General features: G+C 53.2%; 1 non-coding gene across 1 annotated transcript; it reads right to left on the bottom strand.

Moving 5' to 3' along the window:
* Positions 1-6,025: 6,025 nt before the first annotated feature.
* On the bottom strand, positions 6,026-6,098 carry TRNAE-UUC. Its single transcript has one exon. It is a non-coding gene; the product is annotated as a tRNA-Glu (tRNA).
* Positions 6,099-9,141: the final 3,043 nt, after the last annotated feature.

Below are 9,141 nucleotides of genomic sequence, written 5' to 3'. Positions count from 1 at the left end.
GTGGGAAGGGGTAGTCTGCCAGCTTAGACACCTGCAAGAGAGGAAACCCTGCCTCAGGTGTGGCCAGCCTCTGCCCCTGGACTTCTGCTATCCCAGGTGCAGCAGGAGCCAGGCCCTGGGGTCCCGAGAAGAAGAGTCCCAGGGTGTCCAGGATCCTGTCTGGTCTTCCATAGGGGGAAGCACCAACCTCATCCTTCCCACAGAAAAACTCTCCTCTTCAGCCTTGGGACTCACCACCCCCACCCAAGCCACCTTGGGTCTCTCTAGGCGGTGTGCTTTGTAATTGATCTTCTCAATTGGTGCGCTGGTGTATGCGTGCTCAGTCAGTCATGTCTGACTCTTTGCGACCCCCTGGACAGTCGCCCGCCAGTCTCCACTGTCCATGCAATTTCCCAGGCAAGAATACTGGGGTGGGTTGTCATTTCTTTCTCCAGGGAATCTTCCTGATCCAGGGATCGAAATCACATCTCCTGCATTGCCAGGTGGATTCTTCACCACGGCGCCACCAGGGAAGCCAGGGTGACCTCAAACCCTAGGATCATTCATTTTAACCTTGAGACCCATATCACTCAGAAAGTTTTGAATTGCCATTTTATAGACTGGAAACCTAAGGTTCAGAGGTTCCCCCCAAAAGGACTAGGTCCAGGTAGACCAGAATTTCTAAAGGAAATACCACCTTCTGGGGCCTTGCTCCTGGAGGCTCAACCAGTTCAACAACTCCATGTTGTCAAGTCCTAAGAAGCTAATGGGTTTCCCCTTCCTGTTCTGTTCTTGGCTTGAGTTATTTTCCCTTTTCTGGTCTGCAAGGAACAAAAACAAGTAATTTTCTCATAAAAATAATAAAGGACAAAATCCAGATTCCAGAGAGCCTCCAGTTAGAGCCAGGAAATTCAGGCTTCTCAGGGGACCCAGCGCACCCGCCTGGGTCAGCACAAGCCGAGCCAAGGCTCTGCTGCTGCGTGTCGGCCTGGCTCGTGGCTGAGTTTTCCAGGAGATGAAATGCGAGCAGGAAGACCAAGGCCAGAAATCAAAGCATGTTGGACATTCGATGCTCTTTTGAATGCCATGGAGAATGCAAAGCCAGGTCCCTCCTGTGTGTGTTGCCCTCAAAAATCCAGAGAAATACCATGTTCACAGCAGGAGAAACAATTGCACTGATGAATTGTGCTTCTGCTTATGCCTCGGTTCTCCAGACTTCAGCGTGCCTTCCAGCGAGACCAGCTGACAGATGGAAGTGCGGTCACACACAGTTCCTCCATGCAAACTGCAAGGCTTGTGACTTGCAGACTCCAGCAAGTCTGTTAGAATACCATTTCCTAAATGGCCATAATCAAAGAACAAGCTCTTAGTTTTCTAGCAGTGAGCTTTGGGAATAGATGAGTACGCAAAAATCACAATTTATGAGTTCAGCCAGATTTTTCTTTTTCTGCTAAAAATATCAGTCTGCTTAATGCTTACAGTGTTGGAAGAGATAGAACCCACTGCTAATTATCTATGAGCAGTTCATCTGTTGCTACCTTCTTCTCCCCAGCCCCGCGAAGGTCCCTAGGCTGGGTGAGTTGGGCTGAGTTGGCCTTGGAGATGAAGTATGAGAGGTTTCATTCCCAGGGTACCAGCAGGAAAATACATGAGTACTGCCCAGCTGAGAAATGTGTGGCTACTTAGAGGGAGCATGGCCAACCTGGGTTCATGGAGGATGATGGCCTGGTCAGCTCCCTTCAGCTGGCTCTTGCCTTCATGTAGTGGTACTTGAGGACAGGTAGTGTCTGGCAGGGCGGGCCTCCTGGTCACCTCACAAAAGAATCTCCTTCCTAATTCAGTGTATTCCACACTGGGAAGCTCAAGGGAATCAGGCAAGACCCTTTAGTCAGTGCTGTCCCTGGTCCCCACAAGGCGGACTGGAAAGAAGCTGGGACATTGGTTCAAGTCCCAGTTCCAGTGTTTACTAACCCTGGTGAAGTCACGGGCCCCTTGGAATCTTGATCCCCTCATCTCTGAAACGGGATGTTCGGCTCAAGCTGGCCTTGCTTGGGTTTTGGCCAGAGTTAAATGAGAACGTGGAGGGGTTGGTGGTTGTTATTACTGGCATAAAAGGAGCTATCTCCCAGCTTATTAATGTGGAAAATGTAAACGTCTACATGCCTAAGGACAAAGGCCCCGCCGGCCCTTTCTGCATTCCCTCCCCACCCCCATATTGTTGGGAGTTTGTTTTGGTTTTTCTGGAACTTCCAGAACAATGAGTTCTGGGGGTTGGTTCTGCAGCTATTCACACTCCCAGGGGATGCTTTTATGGAGCTGAGGCCACATTCCAAGGATAAGGGGTCTGCAGGGATGTTTACTCAGCTCAGTCCTGCAGCCTGGAGAGGCCGTGCTGGGGGTAGGAAACCCAGAGACACTCCCATGTCAGCCCCACAGCTGCGGACCCAAGTCCAGAGCCTCGTGGGCCAATCTGATCCATCAGCTGACTGAAAGGCAGAAACGCCAAGAGGTCACCCCTCTCTTCCTCCTCCGGCTCTAACATCCGGGATGCTGTTTGGCTTCCACACACAGGCTCCCCAGCTCCTTAGCCACACTCTGCTCCCACCTCAAAGTTCCCCAAAGGTTGTGAGAACCTATTTCAGCATCCCTGGAGGCCCCATGCCAGTGCAGGTGAGGAGCGGAGAATGGGGGAAAAAACCAAGGTGTGCCTCCTCCATCTTCTGCTCTTCAGATCTGAGCATCCAGATACCTGCTTGATTTTGTCCACAGTCCTGGAGCCCGCAGGCCCTTGTTCTTCCACATGGAGCCTTGGTCTGTGACTCCTCTGTATCCTGAATGCCACCTCCTCCCTCAAGCCCACCCCACTCAGGGTGCACAGGAGCAGCTGAGGATTTAATTTAAGGTGTGAGTGACTGTCAGGCCCCTGATACCCAGGCCCAAGGAGAGGCTGCTTGATAGATAACTGTTTCCAAAAAGGGATGCCCAAGAATTCCTGAGGAGCTGCTTGGGAGGGGAATGAAACCCATCCTTTCCCATCTTCTTTCTGGCCAGGCTTCTCTCCCTCCATCTTTGCTCATGTTTTTCCTTCCACTGAACTCTGCTGGTTCCTCACCTCTTCTCCTGTCTCAGAGAACCAGCCAGAGCCTCACCTCCTCCAGGAAGACCTCCCAATGCAGACCCTCCTGCTGCTGGAATCACACACAGGCATCCCACTTTCCATGCTTCACATGGGACCTCCCTGAGCCCCAGGCCTGTTTCTAGAGACTCTGATACTTCTCAAGTATATCTTCTCAAGATAAGAAGTCTTATCATAAGACTTCTCAAGTCTTTATGACCTTGTCTCTAAAGTGGGGATACAACTTTGTAGTGTTGTCAAGTGCCCGGAGCATAATGGGCACCAAGAACTATTGCCCTTCCCAGATATTCTGCAGGAGAGGGAGGCTTGAACAGTGTCCTCAGTGTAAGCCCAGTTCAGTTCAGTTCAGTTTAGTCCCTCAGTCGTGTCCAACTTTTTGCGACCATGAACCGCAGCACTCCAGGCCTTCCTGTCCATCACCAACTCTTGGACTCCACCCAAACCCATATCCATTGAGTCGGTGATGCCATCCAACCATCTCATCCTCTGTCGTCCCCTTCTCCTCCTGCCCTCAATCCCTCCCAGCATCAGGGTCTTTTCAAATGAGTCAACTCTTCACATCAGGTGACCAAAGTATTGGAGTTTCAGCTTCAACATCAGTCCTTCCAATGAACACCCAGGACTGATGGACTTGTTGGATCTCCTTGTAGTCCAAGGGACTCTCAAGAGTCTTCTCCAACACCACAGTTCAAAAGCATCAATTCTTAGGCGCTCAGCTTTCTTTATAGTCCAACTCTCACATCCATACATGACTACTGGAAAAACAATAGCCTTGACTAGATGGACTTTGTTGACAAAGTAATGTCTCTGCCTTTTAATATGCTGTCTAGGTTGGTCATAACTTTCCTTCCAAGTAAGCGTCTTTTAATTTCATGGCTGCAGTCACCATCTGCAGTGATTTTGGAGCCCAGAAAAATAGTCAGCTACTGTTTCCACTGTTTCCCCATCTATTTGCCATGAAGTGATGGGACTGGATGCCATAATCTTAGTTTTCTGAATGTTGAGCTTTAAGCCAACTTTTCCACTCTTCTCTTTCACTTTCATCAAGAGGCTCTCTAGTTCTTCTTCACTTTCTGCCATAAGGGTGGTGTGAGCCTAGGGCACACGTCATAATCCAGGCAGTTTCTATTCTACACTTGAATGGAGACTGGCCCCATCACCAAGTCTATAGTTTCTCCGACCTTTCCTGCCTTTCAGGAAGCAGAACTTATCACCAGTAGGACAATGCAGGCTGAAGTTTCTGTTTCTGTTCTGTGTAAAACAGCTGCTCTCTAACCGAGAAAACACCCGGTCACATCCTTTTGTCCAGTGGAAAACATAGCCTGGGGTCGGAATTTCCACCAATGAATCTTTTCCCCTCAGGATGTAGAGAACAGGTGACTTCTGGGAATTCCCTACACCGACTTGTTCGGGGTCCACAGTCTCTCGACACCCTCTTTGGCCTGAAGCTCTGTCTCCAGATCTGGACGGTCCTGAGGAAGGCCAGGCCTGGACTCATGCATCATGCAAGTGTCCCCAAAGATCCCAGACCTGTGCAACACCAATGCCAGAGAATGCTACACCCAGAGTCCATGTCCAGCCAGGCTGTGGTCAGTCTGACTGTGGGGGCCTGTTTAGACAAACAAGAGTGCTGCCTACGGGAGGTGCTCATAGTGACATGAGTTAGACCATGGCCCTAAAGACCCTAAGGAAACCCATAGGAGTACAAACAAGGGCAAAATCATGGAGGCTATGTTGACCAGAGAGGGTAACATGGGGGTGGCTGAGAGCTGAGCCAGGCTATGGAGATGGCAGAGATTCAGAGGGCCAGGTAGGAGGGGAGGAGAGAACATCGGACAGGCGGAAAGTCAGCTGAGGAGGCCCAGATGTGGGATTGAGCTGGGAGCGGCTTGGGGCCACACAGAGGCTCAGCGCAAGGGAGTCAGGAAGGCCAGATGGGCAAAATGGGACTGCAAGTGGCTGGCAGGGGCTAGGAGGGGGTCTGGGGCTGCTTCTGAAGGTGGAGTGGCATCTGGAAAAAAGCTGGGCTTGGGGACTGCTGTCCTGACTGTTTGTGGGGCCGGCTGACAGGGAGGCTGCAGGGAGGGCGGGGTCTCCTGAGCAGAGAGGGCAGGAACCCCACAAATCGCAGGTGGGATGAAGCAGGTTTGCTGACAGACTCCAAGGGGACTGAGCTGGGCTGAGAAGTCACTGGGACCTAATAGGAATAGGGATTACAGAAAGGGGAGCACGTCTGGTACAGGAGAGGGTGTCAGCCCTGTGTGAGACCCCTGAGGTCATCGCACATGTTCCTCCCCCGAATGCTTGACCAATCGAGGGTGTCACAAAGTGCCCACTGCCAACCCAGGTGAGAGGCCCTGCGGTCATCCACAATCATTCTGGAGCACACACCGTGTGCCAAGAGCTGTGATAAGTATTAGAGAAAGAACAAAAGCAGTATTCCTTTAGAGTTGTTGTACACTCAGCTTTCAGAAGGAAAGAGCCGCTGAGGGTGATAAGGCCTTGGGCCTCCACTGGGACATGGGTGGCCCAGTGTGGCTAAGGATAGGGCCTCTGGGGAAATGAAGAATTGGGGACACTGTAAATTGATGTTTTTTTAATATTGGTTCAGTATGTGTGTAGAGGGGAGGGGTTGAGAGCTGAGTGGGAGGAAGGAAGAAAGGAAGCAGTGCACTCGGAGAGACCAGAGGCCTGAGGAATCTCCCCCGCCATCTGCCGGGGCCAAGCATGATTCATGGGGGCTTCCGCAAGCGTCTTGTCCAAGGCTTGCTTCGAACCACGGGCAGGGCTCACCCTAAGAGAAGTTCTCATCTGTGCAGTCTTCTCATCTCCTTGCATATTCCCTGTAACATATCAGCAGTTTTACTATTAATCTTATTTGGTCATGCCACACAACTTATGGGATCTTAGTTCCCTGACTGGGGATTGAACCCAGGCGCTCGGCAGTGAAAGTGCCGAGTCCTAACCTCTGGACCACCGGGGAATTCCCCTGTCAGTGGTTTTAATACAGCACCTGCGGACAGAGGAGGCCTGGGGAGGAAGGCTCTTCAGGCTGAAGGAGGGCCCCCCTGGAAGTGTCAGGGTGCCTCTCCATGGCAGGTGGGTAGATGGAGAGGTAGAGATGGGCGGGAGATGGAGGTTGACTAAGGCCTGTATGGAGCCTGGTTTCAGACCCTCCTTTTTGACCTTAGGGCATGCAAGCAGAAGAGGGCAGTGAGATGGGTATTGTCAAAGCAACAGTCCCCAGCACTGGGGCTGAAGAGGGTGTAATACAGGCCAGTGACATTCATGCTGAACATGTCAGAACCACCAACAGGGCCTCTCTCTTCAAACCCCTCCAGTGTGACTCTTCAGCTCCCCTCACGAGGTGGGTGTTTTTGTGGCCGGAGGCGATCATCAGTTTGAAGAGCCATGGTAACGTGTCCAGTTTCTCACGATGATCCACCAGGCTGGGAGCCTCTGACCCGGAACAGTCAGGGCCGTGTCACTTCCCCTTAGGTAACTTGCTGGTCCCTGGCCAAGGGCACAGGAAGCAGGCCCAGGTGCAGTGCTCCCGCGTCGGGGACGGCAGGGTAGGGCAGAGGCGGAGGCGGCCCACTGAGAACTGCTCCTGGTGCCCAGGGCCTGTGGTCGCACCTGTGGCCCCTCGGCGGCTCCGGGGCTGCCCCCAGAGGCAGGACGGGTGCAGAGGGGCCTTGTTCTCCGTGGTTCCTGGGCTCTGCACACCTCTCCCCTGGGCTCTGCAGGCCTGGACTTCCCATCCCTACAGCGTTTCTCTCCGGGCTGGGCTCTGAGCAATCGCTCACCATGGTAACCAACCAGATGTGGAACTCGCAATGACATCATTCTTGGGCTTTGAACTGGCTGGGGCGGTTCTTTCCCTGGAGCCTCTGGCAGGTGCCACCCACCACCTGCACCTGGAGAGAAGAGGTGAGTGTCCCAGGGAACCCGCTGAGGCCCTGAGCCTCTGGGAAGTGAACCAGAAGAGGAACCCAACCAGAATATCAAGCCTCTTCAAGGCTATGAGGAAATGAAGGTTAGAAAGGATACCATATCTCTGAGGGCGGCCATGAGCCAGGTGGCTGGGCCAGGTAAACTCAGGTGTGCCCTCTATAGCCTACAGGCTGTACCACCATTCCCACCTGAGGAGGTGGGGCTCCATCCCCTCTGAGGAGGAATCAGAGGCTCATAAAGGTAGAGTAACTCCCACCAGGTCACACAGTCAGTGGGTGTGTGAATGTGTGACCCTGGAGCCAGGCTTTCTACCAACTAGTGGGGTGTACTTTAAACAACAACGTCAAAGTTCCAATCACTGAAATGGCCTCAGTCTCACATGGCTTTTTGTTTTGGAAATCTCTGTCGAATCCAGCCAAGTGGAAAGTCCGGGCCTTGTTCCCTCGCAGGCTAAGCCAGGTTTGGTGACCACCCCAGACCGGGGCTTCCTGCCGGGCCCAGGTCAGCCATAACTGGGATGTTCCTAACGCATCTGTCTGGACCTCATCTCGAGTCCAGGAAACCCTACAGGACACAGCTGAGTCTGGGCGGCCCCAAACATGTGCCGTGTTGGACAGAACTGAGCGGGGCTTTCCCTGGGCTCTGTGAGCACAGGGGGCTGGCTGGCTCCCTCAGCTCAGCACCCACCCCCACCTCAGGAACCCCTCAAGGCCGGAGACCTGGGCTCAGGGCCATTAGTGGGCGGCGAGCTTCCAGGGACTGTCCAGCGACAGGGCTTCCCCAGAATGTGATCTTCCTCGATGACATCATCTGCCGTCTCAGGCGGGGCCAGGGCTCCTCTGGAACAACAAAGCTGGCTCAGGATGCATCCTGCGTGACTCATCGGTGGGCCACCCCCCGGGGGGCTTCCGGCCCTCAGGAGAAACCAGACACACAGGGCCATTGTTTGCCTCGGAAGCACCCCCACTGGCCCTGCAGTCTCAATGGGGTCGTTTATGTTTTCTCCCTGCTTCTCCGGGCTGCCTGGGTCCCCGCAACAGGAGAAAATTCTGTACCTAGTCACCCACCCACCATCCCATAAAAATGCTCTTGTTACAGGACCAGGGCCAGGCCTGGGAAGCAGACCTCCTCTCTCTCCTTTCTGGCTTAACCAAAGCAAGTAAAAAGGGTGTGGACCGAGCAGGAGAGACAGCTACAGATCTGTTTCTATTCTAATCTCTCCAGATCCTCATCTAGGGCAGAAACACCCTGATTCCACACCCACGCTCTACCTGGAATGTGGCCCAGGCTCGGGGGCATAGACCTGAAGGGCTGGGGGAGGAGGTTCAGGGTGTGGTGGCCTGAGCTGGGCAGAGCCGGGGAATAAGGGGGCTGGGAGTGGTGGTGCTAAGCAGCTGCCCCTGGGTTTGCACCCAGCTCTAGGCTCTTACAAACCCCAAGGGGAAAAAAGCAAAATTTTCTCGGATTCCTTTTCTGAGAGGAATTGAGGGATATAAAAGATAATTCACAGGAAGGGAAACCCAAATGACTAAGAAGTTCACAAAGAGGTTGGTTGTCAGAGAAATGCAAATTAAAACAGTGAGATGCGGTTTTACACCCGGGAAATTGGTGAAAATCACCAGGACAGAGACTGTCAAGTGCTGAGGGTATGGAGAAGAGGGAGCTGCTGGTGGGACTGAGCCCCAGCCGGGTGAGTGGTGGGTTTTTATTGAAAATCATTATGCAGATTCAATACGCACAGACCTTGCTAATGGGAACCCTGCCCCTGCTGAGTTCAGCCAAAGTGTACAACCAGGCCCCAGGATGCCACTGCCGAGGGCCCATCCCCAGGGTGTCCCCCACATGCACCCACGGCCACACTTTTCCTCTCTGTGCAGGCTTGCTTCAGCAGAAACTGAAAACCAGGCCCCAGGGAGAGTCTTCACCCCAGCCCAGCCCAGAGCTGGCTCACTGTCCAGCCATCAATTCTGGCCCAATGGGGGCTTGAAATCAGGACTCTGACCCTCAAGAAGGCAAGACACCCCACTCCCTTTCTGTGCTCCAGTCTGATATCCTAACCCTCCCACCTGACT

This window comes from Cervus canadensis, chromosome 5, assembly GCF_019320065.1.
Source record: "Cervus canadensis isolate Bull #8, Minnesota chromosome 5, ASM1932006v1, whole genome shotgun sequence".
Lineage (NCBI taxonomy): Eukaryota > Metazoa > Chordata > Mammalia > Artiodactyla > Cervidae > Cervus > Cervus canadensis.
The sequence above is the reverse complement of the archived record's forward strand: the minus strand, read 5'-3'. Positions and strand labels throughout refer to the sequence as shown.